General features: G+C 29.9%; 1 long non-coding RNA gene across 4 annotated transcripts; it reads right to left on the bottom strand.

Annotated features, from left to right (window-relative positions):
• Nucleotides 1-16,626: 16,626 nt before the first annotated feature.
• On the bottom strand, nt 16,627-19,241 carry LOC145168443 (uncharacterized). Of its 4 annotated transcripts, none has more exons than XR_013741877.1 (7): nt 18,684-19,241; nt 18,481-18,555; nt 18,292-18,403; nt 17,975-18,202; nt 17,725-17,885; nt 16,845-16,907; nt 16,627-16,780 (listed from the first exon to the last, which is right to left on the bottom strand). It is a non-coding gene; the product is annotated as an uncharacterized LOC145168443 (long non-coding RNA). The 4 variants fall into 4 exon arrangements; XR_013741875.1 differs by having other exon boundaries at nt 16,845-17,885; nt 18,684-18,763; nt 18,896-19,241; XR_013741874.1 differs by having other exon boundaries at nt 16,845-17,885.
• Between the last annotated feature and the right edge of the window lie 4,672 nt (nt 19,242-23,913).

Below are 23,913 nucleotides of genomic sequence, written 5' to 3'. Positions count from 1 at the left end.
TCCATTGCATTGTCAAAATGAACAAAAGTTGTAGTAGTTGAACATTGCAAAAGAAAATATGTCCCTCCATTTTAATCTCATATTCTCATGAATATAACAGATGCAATATATGTGCTCAAAATTTAGGAAAAGTTTTGCAATTGTAGGTATGATGCCTTATAAGGAAAATCATAAAAGTTCAAGTGAAAACATTTAAAGTAAATATACAAGCAAGAAACATTTTTTGAATCGAAACCTACGGCTATAAATGTGCAATTGCATTTTGTCTATATGGAATAAAGGTGAAATTCAAAGATTCACCTAATTATAAGTAATCACCTAAGCACTTTAAAAACCAAGTCAGGAGCTTGGTATATCAGCCTCCACAATCAAATATGCAAGGGGATAGATTCCATTGTAGAAATCTAGACTCGCGACTGTCAAGACTTGTCCAAGGTAATAACCCTTTAGAAATTCACAAATAAAAACCAGAAAGTCACGTAATCCGGCCTTAAAACCTAACTTTAAAGGACCTAAAGACACATAAACCCTCTTAAAAATTCTTGTATCGGATGAACTATTTGGCTCATTATGGAAATAAATTTTGAATGTTGTACCAATATTACATTTTTGAAGCCCAAATACATAATATCTAAGTAATGCATATTATTTATGGAAGACCCAGAACACATGTTGTAGGGCTATTTGTTTTACGCTAAAATCCTTGTTTTTTTAAAACCCAACTTCGTACTTCTTCTGTACGTCCAAGACAATAATTTTCACCATCAACTCATCCTCAGGGTGTCTCCTAGACACTAACAATAGCCAAGGATAAGAACTGGTATATGACTTTATTAACTTCTCTTTGCCTCTAATTTTTACTTTTGGTTCACGACCCATATATTCTCAATTCTAGGACCACACCCTTACAACTAACTCTAACTCTCAGTTTGTTATTTTCCAAAAATGGAGTGCCCTTTACTGTGAAATAAATATATATACAAGAACTCTTTGACATCATCATTTATCTTAAATTTTGGGCAAGTCTAAAGGGTGGGACGTGAACCTCTCTTTAGGAGCGTAAAACTAGTTTTGGTATTTGTTTTAATAAGTTCTTTCTCTTGCCAGGTACTGCATCATAGGTGTAAAACATGTGTGTGTCAGTGACTTCTAATGAAATAAATATATATACAAGAACTCTTTGACATCATCATTTATCTTAAATTTTGGACAAGTCTAAAGGGTGGGACGTGAACCTCTCTTTAGGAGCGTAAAACTAGTTTTGGTATTTGTTTTAATAAGTTCTTTCTCTTGCCAGGTACTGCATCATAGGTGTAAAACATGTGTGTGTCAGTGACTTTTAATGGATCCTCCTCATTTATAATATTTTTTGGGATTAGTATGGTTTGGAACTCACTCATGTCTATCTCAGGTTTATCCACATCACTATTTGTCTCTTCATCTTCACTATTACTATCCTTATCAATGTTAGATTGACAACTAAATTTACCAACATATTTAGATGGTATAGTTGATTGGCCTATGTTTGTGCATCCAAAATCAAGCTCATAAAATTGATCAAATTCCTCTAACTCATGTACCTCATATGCATCAAGGAAAGTTATGACTTGGCTGTCTATAGGTTATATTGCTTGGGACTATGTTGGTTGTGATTGCTTTCAAACATGTCCATATAGGACAATGGACAAACCATGGCTATTAAGATCCAATCTCCTGCTACAAGACCCTATTTTCCTTATAGAAACTTTTTCCTATTCACTAGTGGGTTCTAAGCTGAGGAAGATGGAAGTGTCAATGTGTATGTGTTTGAGATGAAAGCCTACCTTGATCAGCTAGATCGATTTTCGGATTATGTAGGAATTGGAAATAAATATAACTTTGAAATCACTTCCAACTTCATATAGTAACTTTGTCGTGAAATTTAATATGAAAATTTGGAAAGGTTCACTTCGGAGCTACATGACATGCTTAAGGTCGCTTCGTCTGACAAGGTCAAGAATAAGCCAACCAACCCAACCCAACCATTCATGTTCTAGCTGCCAGGGATGGATGTACGAAGAGAAGGAGGTCGAATCACTAGAAAGTCAAATAGAAGGGCACAGTTAGTTTTACGAGCTTCGACTCAAAGCCTCAACAAAGTAAGGCTAGCGTGAGGTACCTCTAAATTTTGTTGTGTTTTATTCTTTTAGATACTTCTATTTATCATCATATATATAATAGTAATTCGAACTTTGATGTGTAGTTATACCCATTCAGTGATAATATTTTTTTATTGATTTTCAGGATAGTTAAAACCAAGGTTTTGAAAATCATGATCTTACCTAAGATCGTTTTTTGGCTTTACATGATCACGATCGAAAGATCATACCAAAATGAACATTTCTCTAGTTTTCCTTGTAAGGTCTTATTTGTACAGTACCATTGGAACTTGATGTTGATTAAAGCATCAATAATGACCTTAATTTTGAATTCTTAGTCACAATTGCACAGACTATAATTCTTGTAGCTGTAAACATAAAAAACTAGGAAGAAAACATCTCAAACATAAAAAGAAACAAGATCATTTTGATCCTCGTGATCATTTACATCTAAAGAAATAAGATAACAAAGGGACTAACAAGAGTGTCATGATGATTTGATTAATTTGAGTTGTTGATGAAATGATGATGTTGTGTGGGACTTCTTATCATCTATGATGCTCGATTTCAAGTAGAATGAATGAAGTTATGAGGCTCTACTATATAATAAAATACTAAAAAAATAACTCCATATCGGGATATAATCTTAAAATCCAGTTGGCATCCTAAGATCTTGCTTCAAATAGATTATAATGTAATTAGGGTGAGGTTCAATAGAAAACCATTATTAACAAGGAACAAGGAACCAATCATGAGCTTCGAAAATCATAATGATCAAAGACCAACGGAATGGATGTACGTTTGTATATTGGACGCATATACACTAGATTATATCATAAACCTAAATCTTTACCAAAACGCACCTCTTTTTTTCGCTTAAACTTTTTTAAGCCAAATTTTTTTATAGAAAAAAAAAATTAAATATACCGTTGTTCACGATTTTCCGTCCCCTTTCCATAGAGAAACATGTTGATAAATAAAAAACAAATTTTTTTCGAAAAGAACCCACTTCGTTTTGTTGTTTTTTTTCAATATTTAAGTTAATTTTATTATAAAAAAAACTAATTATACCAAAAATCTCAATTTTTGTCATCTATTAATAAACATCAACATCGATTTAAAAAATAAATAAATAAAAATCGATCAGTTCAGATTTACACTGTAAATCTAAACTATAAATATTTCAATTTTAACATTAAGAATTTGAATCTAACTTATTATTTCAACTCTTCGATCATTCACAAATTAAGTGAAATTTACATATGAATCGAAATATATTTCCATGTAGTTTTATAATATTTTAACGTTTTGATTACTCATAAATTAGTTTTATAAAATCAACAAATTGATTTATTCACATTATGAATCTGAACTTTATGTAATCTAGTTTTCAGAACTCACAATGTGAATCAGACTTACTATTATTCACACTATGAATCTGAGCAGATTCACAATGTGAATCTGAACTGAAATTTCGATTTGTTTTTAAACACCAATATAAATCTATGTTTAAAGAATACCAAAAAATATGAATTTTGATATATTTATTAATTTTTTTTCAATAAAAATAGATTTTAACTTTTCAAAAAACAAAGAAAACGAAGTTGATTTTTTTGAAAAAAAAAATCGTTTTTTATATATCAATAATGTGAATCTGAACTAAAATTTCAATTTTTTTTAAATATCAGTATAAATCTATATTTAAAGAGTACCAAAAAATATGAACTTTGATATATTTATTAATTTTTTTCGATAAAAAATAGATCTTAACTTTTCAAAAACAAAGAAAATAAAGTGGATTTTTTTGTAAAAAATAATTCGTTTTTTATATATCAATATGGATCTCTATGGAAAAAGACGAAAAATAATGAACAATGATATATTCAGATTTTTTTTCTCGATAAAAAATATGACCAAAAAAAAATAAACTAAAAAAATAAAAAATGAATTTTGTTATAATCCGATACATGTGCGTCAATTATAAAAATCTACAACCGTTTTAAATTCCGATTCATTAGATTGGTTCCTTGGTTTATTAGTTAATAATTATTTTATAAAATTTTTTTCTCAATATAATTATAAATTTTTTTTATTTATAGGATCTTAAGATCGTTAGATCTCAAAATCATTTATCGGTATCTTAATAAATAACCATGGTTCAAACCTAAGGATTGCGTATAAATATATTTATATACATCTAAGTAATTATTACGAGATAAAAAAGTTCAACCTAAAATCAAGATATTGTTACATGATGCGAACATATCATTGATGACGATATGAGATAGAATTTTTTAATTTATTTTAGGTTTTCATGGAGCTGTCATGTTTTATATTTTGCACATGGATGGTGGGTCCATTATATTCTATTTCTAAATTAAACAGAAGTCTTTAATTATGAAATACTAATAAAATATTGACTGTAATCACCCATTAGTTCATATTATTGCTTCAATTATTAAAAGTATGAATACTTTTTGTTTATTTATTTTATTTACAATAAATTGATTAGATTAATTCAAATTGCGATTGTTTTCTTAAGTGATAACTTCTTTCCGAAAGGAAATATTTTACAGACCGTTATAAAATTATATTTTTAATTATTTTCATTCAATTCAGCAGGTATTACTTCTATATTGGGTTATTGATATAAAAGCTCTTAGTTATTATTATTTTTTTTGTCCGGTTTTGTCCTTAAGACGATTTAGGTTTGGTAATGCCTAACTTATGGACTCTTTTTGTCACATTAGCCATTTAGCAGAACCAATCATACGATACCATTCCCACCGGTTAGACCATGGTACTATAAAAAAACCCTCGTTGTTCGGTCCTCATACTCATTTACACAAACGAACTCTTCACGATGTCATGTTCGTCTACCAACTAAGTAGCTTCACGCACCAAATTCAAAACGATTGTTAAATGCTATTGTGGTGATGTCTGCTTAATATTAGTGTCAACAAGTCCAGACAACTCCGGTAAATTTTTTTGGGAATGTCCCAATTTTAAAGTGAATTGCAATTTGATATGAAATTGAAATGAAATCTGTTACTAGGTTATTGGGGTTGTGATTACACATTGTTATTACACATTCTTCCTTGTTTTAATTTGTAGGACTCTTCACGTCGGTACCATTTTGAGCAAAAAAATCCAGTTAATGGGTCTGTTTAAGATAGTTGTAGGGTTGTTAATATGTATTGCATTGTTGGTTGTAGTTATTGTCATCAAAATGTAATACAGACAGTGTACTATTGCAATGTGATTGGTAATGTAAGCATTAGTGTTCTTATGAAATGACATCCATGTTTTGAAAGTATTTATGTTATGTTTTGCAAGGTGGGAAATGGTATTCCAATTGTGTAGTCTTTGTTATACCCTTTTGCAAGGTGGGAAATGGTAATCCAATTTTGTATATCTATTATATTTGTGGACAATTTAGGTATTGACTAATACGACCACTAAAATTATCTTCTAATTAATTTATCATAAGATGACAAATTAATAAACTAATTTTTCATAATTTCATTTTTGTCATTTAATTGCTCAATTTGTCTTAACTGTAACCCAAAATGACCTTGTTATTATTATAAATATTACAAATAGGTATGATCTTGGTCGCTATTTCCAACAGTCTCCCACTTGGATGAGTCATCAACTATATGCGGTCTAATATTTTTAAATAACCAATAAAGAGTGTTTCATCCAATGCAACTGCCGAACTCTGATTAAAATAAGAGACAACCCTTAGATAAGAGATCAAATGATCCTTTGTTCCACAATATATCTGTATGAACCCGATACATGGAAAATGGTCAATCTCAGTGTTCAAGTTTATGTTTCCCGATAAGGATTTGTGATGACCACATCAGATGACTTAATTAAAAACATCAATTTAGTCAAGGCTCGACCATACACTTAGATATCAACACCAAATCATTATGGGCCCACATGTATCACATCTCTTGTTAGCAAAGAAGGAACAAATTGATGGTTTTATTAGGTCACAACAAAAGGATCAATGCGGAAAATCACTTAACAATTAAGAAAGGACACGTGTAACCTAAAAGGATCTATGTCTTTCACATTAAGGCAACATACTTTGAATAACAAAATCTAGCATAAACCCTAGTAATTTTGAAAACTAGAAATTAGGGTCCCATACCTTAAATTTGTTATGGAAAACAAGTTAGTGGAATCCTTCCTTGTAGACTTGAGAAGCTAGCACCAAACGTTTAGTGTCTCTAATGGTTTGTAGCCAAACCCTAGCAACAAGAACACAAGAGGATAGAGGAGTAGAATTTTCAGCTATCCTTCTAGTAAAGCGCATGGATGAAAATAACGTACCCAAGGGGTCCTATTTATACTTGATAGGATAACCCTTGAAACCCTAATCCTGAATAAAATAATACTATTTTAAATTCGAGTGGTTATCCAGTTTCCTTATCTTTAGAATGAATATTAATTCTAGATGCCTTTGGCATCTCCCAAAACCGCACACCCTCATGGAAGGTTCTAGAACTCCTTATTGTTTGACTATTGAACAATTACAGTTCAGTCCTTGAACCTTTAGTTAACCTATAATTAAATACAAATTAATTTTTAATTAATTATTACTATTTCAAATTAATATATTAATCATATAATATATTAACAAATCACTTATTAAAATTTATTAATCATATAATAAATCAATAAATCAACATCTCTCTCTAAATGTAATTCTATTATGTTACTACTTATGAGGGCAACCCAAAAAGGATTTTGTTTCTAATTACAAGTCATACAAATTTAGTTATGAGCTTAGACACCTTAATCTAACTGTCTCCCACTTGGATAAGTATAATTGCAAATATAACCTTGAACTAAACAACAAAATGTGCTTCCTAAGCTACTATCGAACTCTGATTCAAATCAAAAACTGGCCCTAAGGTAAGTGATCAAATATTCATTCGTTCTTCAAGATATAGTATGGACACGAGACATGGATTATAATCAATCTCACTGTCCAAAATTTTGTTTCCCGGTTTCCTGATTTGTGATAATGTCATTAGGCTACTAATTTAACACATCAGTTCAGTCCTGGCTAGGCCCAACACTATAATGTCAAAACCAAATCACCGAGGGGCCCAAAACATATCTCTTTTCCCATTAGGGCAAAAGGAATGAACAAACTTTGACTATATAACTGTATCCTTTACTCACCAAATCATACAAGACACTATGTTTTATAACATCATGTTACTGATGCGTTTTTACAATACCAATGCATAACTGATTCGTAAATTACAACTTTATATATCTCCGTTTGAAGAATAAAAGATATTATCGTCTTAGAATTACTCGTGATGAAATCCATGAAGTAATCTCTAAGCGTGAGTTTACCCAATACTTTAAATTCTCCATTTTCTAAGTACTCATTAACATTGTAGCAATCCTATTGCAATGTCTAATCTCTATAGACAGTCTACAATTCAATTCGTGGCTGTCTTAATTCATTACTTACTTCTAAAGGTATGAGCGATAGTGGAATTTGAATAATCTAATCATTCAGGAAGTAAAATACGCAAAGTGAAACACACGAATAAATAATTGAAGACGGCAGTACGATACTCATAAATAGTTCTATATTATTCATTCACCAACATCAATTACATTTAATTTGTTACGAGTTTCAAAATATCAACTAACTACTACTACTAATATCATCTCTCAAGCCAATGCTCCCAGCATGCTGGTTGTGCTTAACCCTTCTTAGGGACTTCGTCAAAGGATATGAAGTATTGTGTTCTGATGATAATCGTTTCACCAGGAGATGCCCCTCTTCAACCCTATGTATGATGTAGTGGTACTTTTTGTCGATATGCTTGGATCTCCCATGATCATTTAGTTCGTTAGTCAAAGCAGCCGCACATTCGTTATCGCAGAATAGTTCCATTTGCTCTTGAATGGTCGGGACTACTCCGAGATTGTCTCACCCTGTCCCAGGTGGCAAAACATGTCGAGCTGCGGGACTTAGTTCATTGATCTCAGCAAATTGAATATATAGCACAAGTACAACGATAAATAAAACAATAGTTGTATTCCATCTTGAAGTTTAAATACAAAGTTGTTACATAAAATAATAGGGTACATGAATTGCATTAAGCAGGTAAGCATATATAACAAAAACTAAAGAAAACTAGGTCACCTGAAATCCATAAATATTCCTTCGTCTGAAATGTTTGTTTAGTGATTTCTTGAGAATACATATAGTTTTGAGGGTCAACGCAAGGTTGGTGAGAGTTACAAGTTGTCTGATAATGTAGTAATGATACTTTTAAAATGACCCAAAAGTACTATACTTGTAAGTAAACCATATTTGTTAAATGTTTTGTATGGAACCTTTTAGAGATACCTTTAAAACCAAAACATATATTATTTGTAAGTAATTTCATACTAAAAATGTTTTGTAGAGAGAGAAACCATAAGTAAGTCCATACTTAAAATGTTATATATATATATATATATATATATATATATACATACACACACACACACAGAGAGAGAGAGAGAGAAAAAAAGAGAGGGAGAGAGAGAGAGAGAGAGGGAGAGAGAGAGAGAGAAACGAAATCTATGACATCCCCAAATTCACGGTCATTTTAAAAATTTTATTTATGCTTATTTAAAAATCAGAGTATCCATTTTAAAAAGTAGTATTGCGGAATTTGTTCCCAGAAAAACATGATAATAATATTATCAAAGCATTTACGAAGAAATGTATTTTTTTTTATATTAAAACTTTGGGATGTCATTGTCAATACAGAAACATAAGCATAAACAAACCTTACATTCATTTACACTAATGATTTACATCTCCTTTAATTTCTCAGTGCAATGTGTCTTCGTATCGATACCTATGATATAAATAAACTGAGTGGGTCACGTTGGGAAACCTAGTGAGTACATAGGCTTTTCAACCCACAATAATAAAGTTATTATGTTTCATCATCAAATAATTAACCCAATTATCCATCCCCATTATCTTCTTTCTTCTTAAGTATCTTCCCTAAGAATCATGTATTCTTCAATATTTATTCCTAAGGATTGTCCTAAGGAATAGGCACGAAGTCCATCGCTGCCAGGGTTTATATAACAGGCACTAAGTCCATAGTTGTCGATGTTATCTGTTAGGCACTAAGTCCATAGTTGCCAATAAAGGAGCTCGGTTTTCAGTTTTGGTTTCAGGTATCTCCAGTTTTCAAATAAAGGAGCTCGGGACGATCACAACGCATACACCTATGTTTTCCGCAATATGTGATTTCTGGGAATGAACTCTAATAAATGTTTTATTTGAAATTCTTTTCAATGTGTGAACCAAGTTATAAATGTGTTTTAGTTATACTAAAAATGAAAATTTTGGTCATGAATTTTGGGATGTTACACGTCATATATTATCAGATATGCTCTTAACACGTTTTTCAGGAAATATCAAATATTTCACACACAAACAATATATTTAATACTTTAATAAATACTTGTATTAATATCTTGTTCATGAAATGGACTATTCACTCACTTGTTAAAGTGATGATTCCAAACTCGGACAACGTTTCGCTTCTAAAAATTCTAGTTTCCTTCGACGAAACCTAGTATCATTACCGCTAGATTTTAGTCTAATATTTATCGCAACTATTTACGAGCGATATTGTTTTATAAGTGTTAAAACAATATTTTTCAACCACTATGTACAGACATGGGCCAGACATGAAACACCGGAGGGTAGGACCATTTTGACATTATAGCACTTCTGAAATCCAACAACCCTATGCGGCCCTTCAAATCAGATTCCCCGTACCACGAGTAGTTAAAAGATATTATAATAACACTTTGTATATTATATTTTATAGTATATTTATTGTTTATAAGTTCATAATAACGATATTGAACTTAAACATAAGCTATACTTGAAGTAGGGTAAGCATAACTCACTTACCGAGAGGTTTGGCTAAGAACCGGGCTCTACGGGGGCAGAGTTTCCGAGCCAAAAATCTCTTCTTCTCGGAGCCTTCTAGCGCTCCGTGGTTTTTCCTATAGCACCTTGAGGTTACTAGGGCTTTGGGAGGGTTTTGGGAGGCTTAAAGAGAAGTTAAAGAGAGAAGTGAAAGGGTTTTGGTGTGAAAAATGAAGGCACTCTCGCATGGTATTTAGAGGCTGGAATTGGGTCAAACTCGTCGAGTTTTGGCCTCCAACTCGTCGAGTTGGTGCCACATGTCTCCATCTGGTGGCAAGGTGTGGGGAGAAAGCAATGGCTCAGATCGCGCCACGTCACCCACTTGGCAGCAGCACCCTTCCGACTTCTAAATTCCGTAACTTTTGCATACGAGCTCCGTTTTCGACGTTCTTTATATCTACGCGTAGGTATCGACAATATATACAACTCTCCTTTTGACTCCATCGGTTAATTCTCAACCGATTTTAAATTTAACAATATGAGAAGATTTCACTGTTAACGACCGTGTAGAATTCATAACTTCTACATACAGACTCCGTTTTCTACTGTCTTTTATCGTTGAACTGCTATTAATGAGATCTTTAATTCTCATTTAGTTTGTGTCGGCTAAAATTTGATCGATCTAAAATTCGAATTCCGAGCAGTGCACTGTTATGCTAAATCTTAGAAAAATCATAACTTCCTCATATGAAGTCAGATTTTGACGTTCTTTTTATGCACGCTCTCGGTTTAGCGTATACTACAACTTTCATTTAGATCTCTAAGGTTAAAAAGTAATTTATCAAAAATTCACTTTTTACGATTCCCGATGTCATGCCGGTTTTGCCGTAAAACTTCGACGAGTCATAACTTCTTCGTTATAACTCGGATTTCGGCGTTCTTTATATGTACGAACCCTTGTGACATATACTTTAACTATCAAAAATTCATTTTTGACGCTTATTTTTTCTCTAAATTGACTAACCCGAATCTGCTATATATATATATATATATATATATATATATATATATATATATATATATATATATATATATATATATATATATATATATAGAGAGAGAGAGAGAGAGAGAAAAAAAAAAATTGGATCCATTAGGATCGCTAACCTTTTTAGTATTGTAGGATCATTTTTTAACCTTTATTTTAGAGCTTATCTATATTGAAAAAAATAAATAAAATATGTAAATTCATCATTTTTTAATATCTTTCTATATTGACATTCGAAAAAAATATGTAACATATGCATCACATGCATATTATTTGTAACAACGTTTTTTTAGAGTTTATTTTCTATCGAAAAAAATAAATTAAAATATGCTAATTCAACATTTTTTAACCTCTACCCACATTTATATTCAATTTTTTTTTTGCATATAACATAAAATGTGCACCATGTGTGCACATAAGTAGAAAAACGTTTGTTTTGAATTTTTTTTTTCAAAAAATCACTTTCTATAACAGTGTCATAATTTATTAAGATCATTTTCTTCTGTGTATTAATGTGCATATATGCATTTTTTCATTTTATGTATATATGCATATGGTGCACATTTTACATAATTTTTTTCCAAATATCAATAGGAAAAGAGGTTAATAAATGATGAATTTACATATTTTTAGTTATTTTTATCGATATAATATAAGCTCTGAAATCAATGTTGAAAAATCATGCAAATTTGAGTTTGTGCATATGTGTACATTTTTTTAAGTTTTTCTAAAATATATTTTTTTTTCAAAATGTCTTCATTTTCTAAGATGTTAATATTAAAGGTGATTCGTTGAAAAAAAAATCAAAATAATGAGTTTGTTTAAGAAAAATGTGAATATGTGCACATTTTTCGTAGTTTTTTTTCAAATACCTATGTAAAAAGAGGTTGAAAAATGAAGAATTTATATATTTTTAGATATTTTTTCAATATAAAATAAGTTCTAAAATGAGAGTTGAAAAAGTGATCTAAATATCATAAAATACTTTTCATCCTATTTGAACTTATATATATATATATATATATATATATATATATATATATATATATATATATATATATATGTAGAAATTTATTTGAGACCATGCTAATTTTCTGAGACATTGGACACGATCCTAGCCACTCATATTGGAGATTAAAAAAATAAAAAAGAAATTGTAAAATGCAAAATAAAAGGAAATTTCCGAAAATTCTTTTATTTTAATATCTTTTGTTATTTAATTTATCCAAAAAAATAAATAAATAAATAAATAATAAATTACCGTTTTTTTGAAATATACGTGGAATATTCTAATAGAATATTTACACTGCAAATAATCAAATCGAATTTTTAGAACGTTAGAATATTCAAATATTTTATTATTCAACTACAATTGTTAGATTTGTTAGAATATTCTAATATTACGTTAGAATTTCTTGAATATTTAATGTTTAATATTTTATTAGAATATTCTAACATTCTAAAAATTCGATTTGAATATTGACAGTATAATATTCTATTGAAATATTTCATGTATATTTTGAAAAAATGGTAATTTTTTTTACTTTTTATTTTCACTTATTTTTAATTTTTATTTTAATTTTTTTGGATAATATAAATGACGAAATAATATTTAAAAAAAAACCAAAATTTTTTATTTATTTTGCATTTTAAAACAATTTTTTTATCTCCAAAATTAATGGCTAGGGTTGTGTCCTAATGTCTCCTAAAATATAATAGTTTCATATGAACGTAATCCTATATATATATATATATATATATATATATATATATATATATATATATATATATATATATATATATATATATATATATATATATGCCTAGGTTATTCTATTCAAAGTAATTATTGTGTTATTGTATGCATAAATGTGGGCCAATCAAATTTACTTATTTTAAGAAAGTGATTAATATATATTATTGAATTAAATATAATTGAAAATATCATCTTAATTAATTACAAGGGTAATTTAGTCAATTAATATATATTTAATAAAGGAAAATTGCATTTTTTTAAGGGATCATAGATTCTATTAATTTTAAAAATCCGATTTTACGTATTATAATTTTTTTAATTCGGACATTCTGACAGAATATGTTTATGAGTATATTCAAAAATAAAAATATTCCTGAACCATAAATAATAAAAATATTCTTGAACCTATTTCCTTATCATGAATTTAAAAACTTCTTGTAGAATAACAAATCCTTGAACAATCAATTGAAGAATAAAAACAAAAAATACATTATTTCTTATAGAATAGGGGTAACAATTGTTAAGAATTACATTTATTGTTAAGGAATAAAACTAAAAAACAATCAAAACGGGAAAGAAAACATCAAAATCTAACAACGACTACTACATTCTAAAAGAATAATGTGGTCCATTTCAATTTTGTGGTCTGTTCTTCAAGCATCAACTTCTGTGATTCCAACAGAATTGGAATTCGTCTTTCCATTCCAACAGAATTGGAATTTGTGATTCCATTCCAATAGATTTGGAATCTTACCAATATCATCCATTGAATCATCTACATAAACACTCTTCCATTCTCTATTCTTTTCTGCATCGATTCACAATCAATATTTAATACAAAAGAAAAATCACCCCTGCATTCCTTCTCTTCTTCGTTTTCAGTCAAGAACACACCACCGAAGTGGATGTTTTCTAGTGCAAACAGAAGAGATCAGCAGCTCCTTTCTCTTCTTCTTCTTCTTCTTCTTCTTCTTCTTCTTTGATTTCTGCCAAGAACATCAAGAGACCAACAACCTCTCCCTTTTCCTTCTATCTTTCCCTATTAAAAGAATCAAACAAACAAAAAACTCCCCTTAGATCGTTTTCTGCCTGCTTCCATTTTCCTTCGTTGTTGGCTGTTAAATCAGAAAGAAAAGGGGAGCAAGGAGATTACCGGAGCAGCCCCCCATCGCATCCCACACATTCTCCGGTCAAGCAAACACCTCCGAAAACCTCACATGCGCCGCTGCTCCTTGTCGAGAGCTCCGTTTCTAGGGTTTGTAATTCGAGAGCAGCTTGAGCTTCGTCGTCCGACTCCGAGTCGGAATCGAAACTTGATGCAGACTGGAATAAATGGGTAATGCCAGCTGGAGGGACAAGGGTGGGGGTGTCGATTTGTTCAATTTAGGGTTTTAAGAATCGGTTTTTAGATAAAGAGGGGAAGGATATTTAAACTGGAGAGATACCATGATTATAGGGATTATTTTTGGAAGTTATTAAACAAATGACTAAATTACCCTTATTTATTTATTTAATTATTTAATTTTGATTAGCCCACATTTATGTATACAATAACACAATACTTACTTTAAACATCTGAACCTATCTCTCTCTCTCTCTCTATATATATATATATATATATATATATATATATATATATATATATATATATATATATATATATATATATATATATATATGTGTGTGTGTGTGTGTATGTATATATATATATATATATATATATATATATATATATGTGTGTGTGTGTGTGTGTGTATGTATATATATATATATATATATATATATATATGTGTGTGTGTGTGTGTCTGTGTGTTCCGTTGAGATTCAAAATAAAATAGAGATCTTGAGATTCAACCTCAGCCACATAATTCACATCTGCGGCTCTAACCTCCGACTTACAGGTATGGTAGGTCACTTGTAATTATAAATGATTATGTAGTGCTACCCGTTCCTTTCACATCCGCCACCTTCCCCTCCACCACAACTGTCACCGCCACCACCACTATCACTACCTTTGTCACCAGCCAACCCCACCACTGCCACCTCTGTCAGTTATACCACCGCCACCTCTGCTACCACCACATATTCTGCCACAAACAGTTATAATCATATAAGATTACTAAATCTGTGAACATACATATATGTATAATCATTTATGATTAGGCATAGACGTATAAACATGTATAATTATATATGATTATACATCTCTTTCATATAATCATTTATGATTAGGCATACCCCGGTGGTTCCGGTACGCTGGAGCGTTAGAGTGGCAAACGAAAAATGTGGTTGAGGTTGAATATCAAGTTCTCTATTTTTTTTTAAATCTCAAGTGAACCATCCCCTATGTGTGTGTGTGTGTGTGTATATATATATATATATATATATATATATATATATATATATATATATACTAGCCGTTTACCCGCGCTAAGCGACATGTGAAAATAATTTGTTTCACCAATTAGTTGTTGGAGGTGATTACTATTCTTGCACAAATAGATTACTACATATAATCAATTATCAATAAGAGTCATGTTAACAAATTCGAAATCAATAAGAATTAAAAATGAAAAGTTAGGATTATTTACAAATTTACATGAACAAATGATTTATTGTGCATTATTAATTGTCCAACACTTATTTATACGCCTCATTTGATGTATAGACTTCACTGTCTTTATTAATCGTGTAAAACAGCAGGTGACGAATAGTTTGTTTCGCCAATTTTTTTTATCGACAATGTTTATTTGAAATATGACAGAAAATTTATTTAATGTGAGATGGAGTCGAACGAAGAATACGGTGGCGATGATGTTATCATTTCGGGAAATTGTTTTCCTTTTTTTTTGTTTGATTATTTTCTTTTTCGGGGACACTTTATATTCTAAAAGTTTGGAAAAAATGCAAGAAATGGCAACTAAGTTTATATGCTTTTTGTATTGCATCCTAGAGTTGCATAAATACTGATTTTACACATGTTCGGTTATTCTGAAAAACCAAACTTAAAAAAAAAAACTGTTATAGTATAACTGGATTCGGTTATAATCAATTTGGTTTTTTAATAAGTGAAATTAGGTCAAAAAAATATGTTTTTCCGGTTAAAGAAATCGTTTTTTTTTTTAAAACAGGAAAAAGATGGTTTCATTTTTTTAAAAAACCTATATTAAACCGCCAGTTATAGAAAACACATATTTCAGTTTTTTGGGTTGGCTACAGGAAAAAAAGAAAAAAAAAACAATTTCTTTTGTGCTCTTATGCATATGCATGATATAATGCTCTGCACCATAAATATTAAAATCTAAACCCTTTAGGAATGGTGAACCATCAAACATGGATTTTGAAAGTTTTCGTTCATTCAACAACCAAACACTTCCTGGAATGGAATATAAAAGTATATTTTCATCTTATTGCATAATCAAATGTGTCTTCTTACCATCTATTATTGTTAAACTCGATCTTGTAGAAAAATTAAATTAACCAAAAATTAATATAATTGATAACAATAAGAATAATTTACAAAACATAGTAGAAAAATTAAATTAACCAAAAATTAATATAATTGATAACAATAAGAATAATTTACAAAACATAGTGTACAAACTTCTAGATAAGGGTACAAACTTTTTGATTTGTGATCATTGCAGAAGATCAAACATGAATGAAATCAATGATATAATGAAATCACTCTGAATATTAATTGAAGACATAAGGAGTTAATGAAAAAAAATTTAAAAATGCCAAAAGCCCTAAGAACAAATCAGGAATCAACAAAAGATTAAAAAAAATACTTTATAAATATCACATTTCTTATTGGTTTAAAACCCAAAAACACACAGATGCACGCATATACACAAATATTGTTTGGAACTTACCTAAATCTGCTAGCATGAAATTTCCAAAATACCCTGACAATTTCATTTTTATAATCAAATTCCAAAAAAGAAAAGAAAATTTTAAAATTGAGCAAACCTGGAGTAAGGAAACTGCAACCATTGAGATCCATACCAATCGATTTAAAGAATATCCTTATATCTGTAAAATCATCATTTCCATAATTCAATATCATTTTAAGAAAATAAATCCAATAATTAGAATAAATCAAGAACATAAATGAAAGTAAGATGCTATATATTCACAAAATTAAAAAATATAACAAAGTACATTGATGTATCATAAAAGTATAAACTACATAAATGGTCCATGCGCTCTCAATAATACCCTCACAAAAATTTGAAAAAATACCCTCAAATCGGCAGCAATGAAATTTCCAAAAAACCCTCTAGAAAAGTTTGTAAACTGCATTGCTATTTTTTGAAATAATAGAAAGTATGTTGTTATATCAATATAACTTATAATAAAGATGCTATTTTCAACATCCTCATGGTTTGTTTCTCTATCTATAAAAGTCAATAGATAAGAGCCAAATATATGAGCTGGAATATATATTTATGGAGCTACATTTAAGTGCCACGTGGCTATAAGATAACATAGAATGTACTATGTTTTAATTTTGTACAATAGCTATAATTGGACTTTTATTCTAAATTTTCCATGTTTGTTACCCATGATACATACATGTTTGTGTTTTTTAATGCATAATAGCAACCTAGTTGTAATTCTTTGACGATAATACCAAAGTATAATGGAATTTTCTGTTAAACCGCAAATTTTCACAAAACAGAATGGTATTTTCTGTAATCTAACCTAATAATACAAGTTTTAATTTAAGCTCATGTTACTCAGCCATGAATATGAAATTTAGTGAATATATATATATATATTCAAAAACGAATAACTTGTGTGAAGAACAATTGCAAGGGCCAATCAACTAAATATTCAAGGGAAATACCATCCCTTTAAATCACCACCTCCACCTACTTCACCAAAACCTTTTGCTTGCGTAAGCAGATGCTTTCATGGTTGACCTTTAAAGATATGATTTAATCGCCACTCAGTGCCATGAAGATCTGTTGCTACTAAGTCACGAGTAGGATTTGCTTGTGTCATGTCCTGTACATATAAGATTTTAGTGAGTTAGAGCATGAAAAAAAAGTAAATACAGGGGTAGAGGTTAGAGAACATAAGAACAAAAAATTTACCAATGGAGGAAGGCACTCATCATTTGCATGCTTTCAGAGCACTGAAAACCCACCATGAGTACTCTGCAATCGTGTCTTAAGCTGTTAAGTTTGTAGAAAGAGTGAAAAGTTGGCTTTATAGGCTCAGCTAAGCATTCATCATTACTTGGTGGATCACTTTGTTATGTTGGATAAGCTGCATCAAGAAGAAAAACAATGACAAAAACCGTTCCCCTTGGTGGAAATGACCTGTATTTGGAGGCAGAAACAACAACAAGAAGCAATTAGAACAAGTGTACCTATTTGAACGAAAACTCACATTCCAACATCATTCCCACCTTTGGAACGGTGAGATAAGCTCAGTTTCTCCCTGCAACAAACCCGAATCTTTATACTTCAGCTTCATTCCCAACATGAATCACTTCTATTTTTCTTGAAAAAATCATTTCCCTGTAAATAAAAAATGTGATAAAACTTTTCAAGTGCCTAAATTTTGAATACAAAATGAAGGAAATATACAAACATACATGTAAACATATGTGACTTTGGTGGGTTTAGGATTAAAAAAAAATCAAATACCCTTCTAATAATGGGAGAAGAGCCTGTAACAGAAAACGAAAAATGAACATAAATATTAAAGAATAAGAAACAAGAAAGTATTAAAATAGAAACTGAATATATGAATGAACAAAGTAAACTTAGCTTGAGAAAAATGAAATAGCAAACTTACAATGATATAAATGAGATAATCTTTGATGAAGGGGCGAAGGTGAAGCAAAATTTGAGGTCGTCTTGCTCTGAAAACACCATCTGCACATTGTTTTTTTCTTATTGATCAGATGAAGATGGTGGTTTAGACCAGAGAGGGAGAGAAGAAGAAGAAGAAAAAGTCGGCGACCAATAAGTCGTGCGATGGCGGTGGCTATATTATGGTTTCATTACCGTTTTGTTGAGCAGATAAATAGGTGTGGTTGTGGTTTTGGGAAGAGAAACAGAGGTAGAGAGGGATGAGTGGTGACTTATTCTAGGTTGTAGCGGCAAGTCGGCGACCAATAAGTCGTGCGATGGCGGTGACTATATTAGGGTTTCATTACCGTTTTGTTGAGCAGAGAAACAGGTGTGGTTATGGTTTTGAGAAGAGAAACAGAGGTAGAGAGGGATGATCGGTGACCTATTCTAGGTTGTAGCGGCGACGTTAGGAGGATGGTGGTATCGGAGGGCTGCTGAAAATTGAGGAGGGTGAGGAGAGAAACAAAAGAGATATGCATTTGACGACTCTTAATTATGTGTAGAGGAGGCTAGGGTTTAGTGTTTTCAACATCAAGAGAAGGGTAAAGATACGATCAGTACACGGATGTAAGCTTAATAAGATTGTATGTTATGTTGTAATGGGTATACCTCTTAAATTTTAAGAAATATGCAATATGTTTTATATAATGGTATATATATATATATATATATATATATATATATATATATAGAGGTAAAAGTTCAAATAAGAACCATTAAAAGTTAAGAACCATAAGAACCATTTACATTTAACTTTTCTTTTTTTGTCTATTCCAAGCTTTTTGATTTTTTTTTCCAAAAACGCATCTCCTACCATTCAGATCAAGTAAAACACATCTCAAATACTTTTGCAAGAAAATCTCTCAAACTCTCCTACCAACTCTACAACCTATTGTCGCCGTCACTACCACTGGCAGCCTCCTGCCATCGTCGTCGTAACCTTCCTCCACCATCCACTTCTCAACTACGGCTTTAGACCACCAAAAAAACTCACCAAACGCCTTTAGCCTAGCCTCTCAGATCTGAAGTTATCCAACGACTTCACCTTCTCAGGTCCAGGTCTACGATCCACGATCTCCGACGATTATCATCATCGCCACTTCCTGTCCTCTAACACTTCTCCGGTGAACTGATGTTGCAAACGACACCAAAGAACCACCAGATATGTAACTATTACTGCCAGCTACCACCATCGCCATCGAACTCCAACTATCATCGACGAAACACCAGATCTGACCTTGTACACCTTTAGATCTATGATTTGTGCTTCTTCTCCAGACCACCGACATTCAGATCTAATGAACCATGAGAAAACTCTCTGATCCGATTTACTAGAATAACAGATCTGATAGAGCATGAAGCTCTTTGTCGCCTCCAGATGTCCAATAACCTCCAGATCTACTTCATTCTTCAAACAACCACTAGAGACCACCTTTATCTTCATTTACACTAGATCTGGTTAGATCTGATGTAGATATGAGATTTTAATGTTATTTTACAAAGGTTTTTCTTTCTATTTAATCATTCCTTCGTTAGATTTACATCAGATCTGTTCTCCCACCGTTGGTGTTGCCATCGGAGCATCACAAATCACAGTCAACATTGTAACCTAAAGGTGCTAATTTTGAACTCCTTTTGTTCCAGAACTCCTGAACTTGTTTTTGCTCTGACCTGTTCCATCACCGGTGAAATGTTTGCTGGATTTTTACCAGATCTGTTATGTGCTTCCTCCTCTTCCACTCTAACTCGTCTCTATCTCTATTTCTTTTATATATGGTCGAAACACCAACAAATCGACATCAAATCTGATATGTTTGTGCATTTTCAGGTGATATCTGATGTGCGTGTGTATGGTGTATTTCATGGTGGTTGGTGGTGGTTCTACCACCACATCAGATATGGTCTCCAGTGATGGTGTTTACAAAAGGATGTTCTGAAAAAAGATGCACACAAGGTGTTTGATGAAATGTCTCAATGAAATTTGGTAAGTTATTAAGATTTGAATGCATACTTTTTGTATATTTAACTGTAAATTTATTGTATAAAACTGTGATTTTTGTCTATTAAGTTGTTATATTTGTGTTTAACTGTGAATTAAATGCATTAAGTTGTGAATTTTCTGTTTAAATTGTGAATTGACTATATTAATTGTTGTTAATTTTGTATATTAAACTGTGTAATGATTGCCTTAAGCTGTGAATTTTGTGCATTAACCTATGAATTTTGACTATATTAAGAGTTTTGAGTTGATAATATATTTGTAAATGCATACGTTTTGTGTATTAAAGTATGAATTTGTTGTATTAAACTGTTGTTTTTGTGTTTTAAACTAAGAATTGATTGCATTAAGATGTAAATTTTATGTTTAAACTATAAATTGCATATATCAGGTGTGAATTCTTTGTATTAAACTGTGCATTGATTGCATTAAGCGTTGAATTTTATGCATTAACCTGTGAATTGACTGTATTAAGAGTTTTAAATTGATAATATAGCTGTGAATACATACTTTTTGTGTATTGGATATGAAGTTTCTGTATTAAGCTATTATATTTATGTTTTAAACTGTGAATTGACTGCATTAAGATGCAAGTTTTCTGTTTAAATTGTGAATTACCTATATAAGCTATGCTTTTTTTTTGATAAACAATGAATTAATTGTATTAAGCTGTAAATTGACTAGTATTATGTATTTTTTATAATTTTTTTTGTTTGCTTGTGAAATATCAGATTGAAGAAATATTATACACAAATACGATTTTATCTAATTTTGAATAAAATATGTAAAATTTAAACTGTGAATATTTATGTAAATAAACTTTAAAAGAAATACTAGCATATAGATATGAAGATATAAATGTAAGTTTTAAGATGAGAATATGAGTATGTATATATAATGTTTATGCATTAAACTGTGAATTTATTACATTAAGCTATGAATTTTGTGTACTGAACTATGAATTGAATGTATTAAGATGTGAATTTTCAATGAATTTTGTGTTAAAATATGAATGATTTATGTATGATTTTTTGTATTAATTTTCTTGTGAATATATGTAGTTTTTGTGTTGTATAAATATGTAAGAATGTATTAGTTTTTATAACTATTTTGAATTAAACTCTAAATACATGAATTAATTAGTTTATTAAATTGTAAATATAATATTTAAGTTGTTAATCAATTATTTTATATACAGATCCGATTTGGAGGGAAAGATGGTTACGACGGTAACACATGTAGTTACTGGTGGCGCGTGGTAGTACTTGGTGATGGTGGTGGTAGTGTTTGAGTTTAACTTCTTTGAATATATGGATTGGTGTATAATGAATTATATTATGTTATGTTGTAAATTTTATGTAATAAACTAAAAATAGACTGTATTAAATTGTATATTAGTGAATTAATATGTTTATTAAATTGTGAATATGATATTTTAAACTGTGAATATGTCTTATACACGATATATTTTTTAAAGAAATTTACAATTAGAAAAAAAGAGAAAATTAAAATTGTCAAGGCATAAATCTTTTTTTATTAAAAAAATTTATATTTGATCCGAAAGAATAAAATGTTATGTATTAAAAAGTATTACCAATGAAATAAAAATTAAAATGTTTGTTCTATTAAACAGTGAATACGACCAGAAAATTTCATTGGATTTGGTGTTAGTCCAACGGTGGTCCGGCGGCTGTCCAACAACAAGTGGCAACTAGTTGTAAATAGAGAATGGAAAAGTTTTCTTAATATAATATTAATGTTTAATTTTTCCAAAATTCCCTTAATCAAAACAATTAAAAAAATGGTTTTTGTGGTTCTTAACCTTTTCGGGTTCTCATTTGAACCACTCCATATATATATATATATATATATATATATATATATATATATATATATATATATATATATATATATATATATATATATAAAGGATTGTTCAATTGAGAAAAAAAATGTTGAGAATGAGGGAATCATTTTCAACCACACATTTGTTTTGCCGCAAAACAATTAGGCGTACTGACGGAAATGGATAACGGATACACATGTGTTTCCAATCAAACATGTTTCCTTAAACTATGCTAATAATTACATTAATATACACAAAAAACATACTTTTTTTGTTTTTTTGATTTTTAGAAAGCTATTTTTATCGAAAAATTATTTTAAATATATCAAAATTCATAATTTTTTATTCTCTATAAATAGACATCTATATTGATATAGTTTTAAGATAAAATAAAAAAATTAATTTTTTAGACTTTCAGCTCTCGTTATTCATAAGTGAATAAAAATTCATCAGATTTTTATTACAATACATTCGTTATTCACTTATGAATAAAGCGTATGCTTAACTTTTTTTATAGTTTGAGTATCGTTCATATACGAATATAACATCTAATAAAGTTTTCTTACTTAAAATATATTTTTTACATCATCTTTCATCATATATTATATTTATATATGAATAAAACGTGTATTAGTTGTCGTCATATTTTATATTCATATATGAATAAAACATTTATCAGATTTTTGTTATAGTTAATTTACTATTCATATATGAATAAATATTATAAATGACACTTAAACTGTAAAAAAAATTAATCATATTTTTTTTATTCATAAGTGAATAACGAATATACTGTAGTAAAAATTTGATGCATTTTTATTCACTTATGAATAACGATCGCTGAAACTATAAAAAAAAATAAAAATTTTAATTTATCTTAAAACTATAGCAATATGGATGTCTATTTATAAAGAATAAAAAATTATAAATTTTGATATATTTAAAATCATTTTTCGATAAAAATAGCTTCTTAAAAATTAAAAAAACGAAAAAAAATATATTTTTGTATATATTAAGGTAATGATTAGCATAGTTTAAGGAAACATGTTTTGTTGGAAAATACATGTGTATTCATTTTCCATTTCCGCGGGTACGATTGAGGCTTTTGCGGCAAAAATAAATGAGTGGCTTAGAATGATTCTCCCATTCTCAATCTTTTTTATTTTCTCAATTGAACTTATATATCTCTCTCTCTCTCTCTATATATATATATATATATATATATATATATATATATATATCTTATAAAGCTAACATTTTTCCTTAAACCTCATGCATTTGAAACTCCCAAGGCTATTCAACTTATATTTTTACTCAAATCATATT

Source organism: Lactuca virosa, chromosome 4 (genome assembly GCF_052849685.1).
Source record: "Lactuca virosa cultivar CGN04683 chromosome 4, Lactuca_virosa_CGN04683_v6, whole genome shotgun sequence".
Classification (NCBI taxonomy): Eukaryota; Viridiplantae; Streptophyta; class Magnoliopsida; order Asterales; family Asteraceae; genus Lactuca; species Lactuca virosa.
The sequence above is the reverse complement of the archived record's forward strand: the minus strand, read 5'-3'. Positions and strand labels throughout refer to the sequence as shown.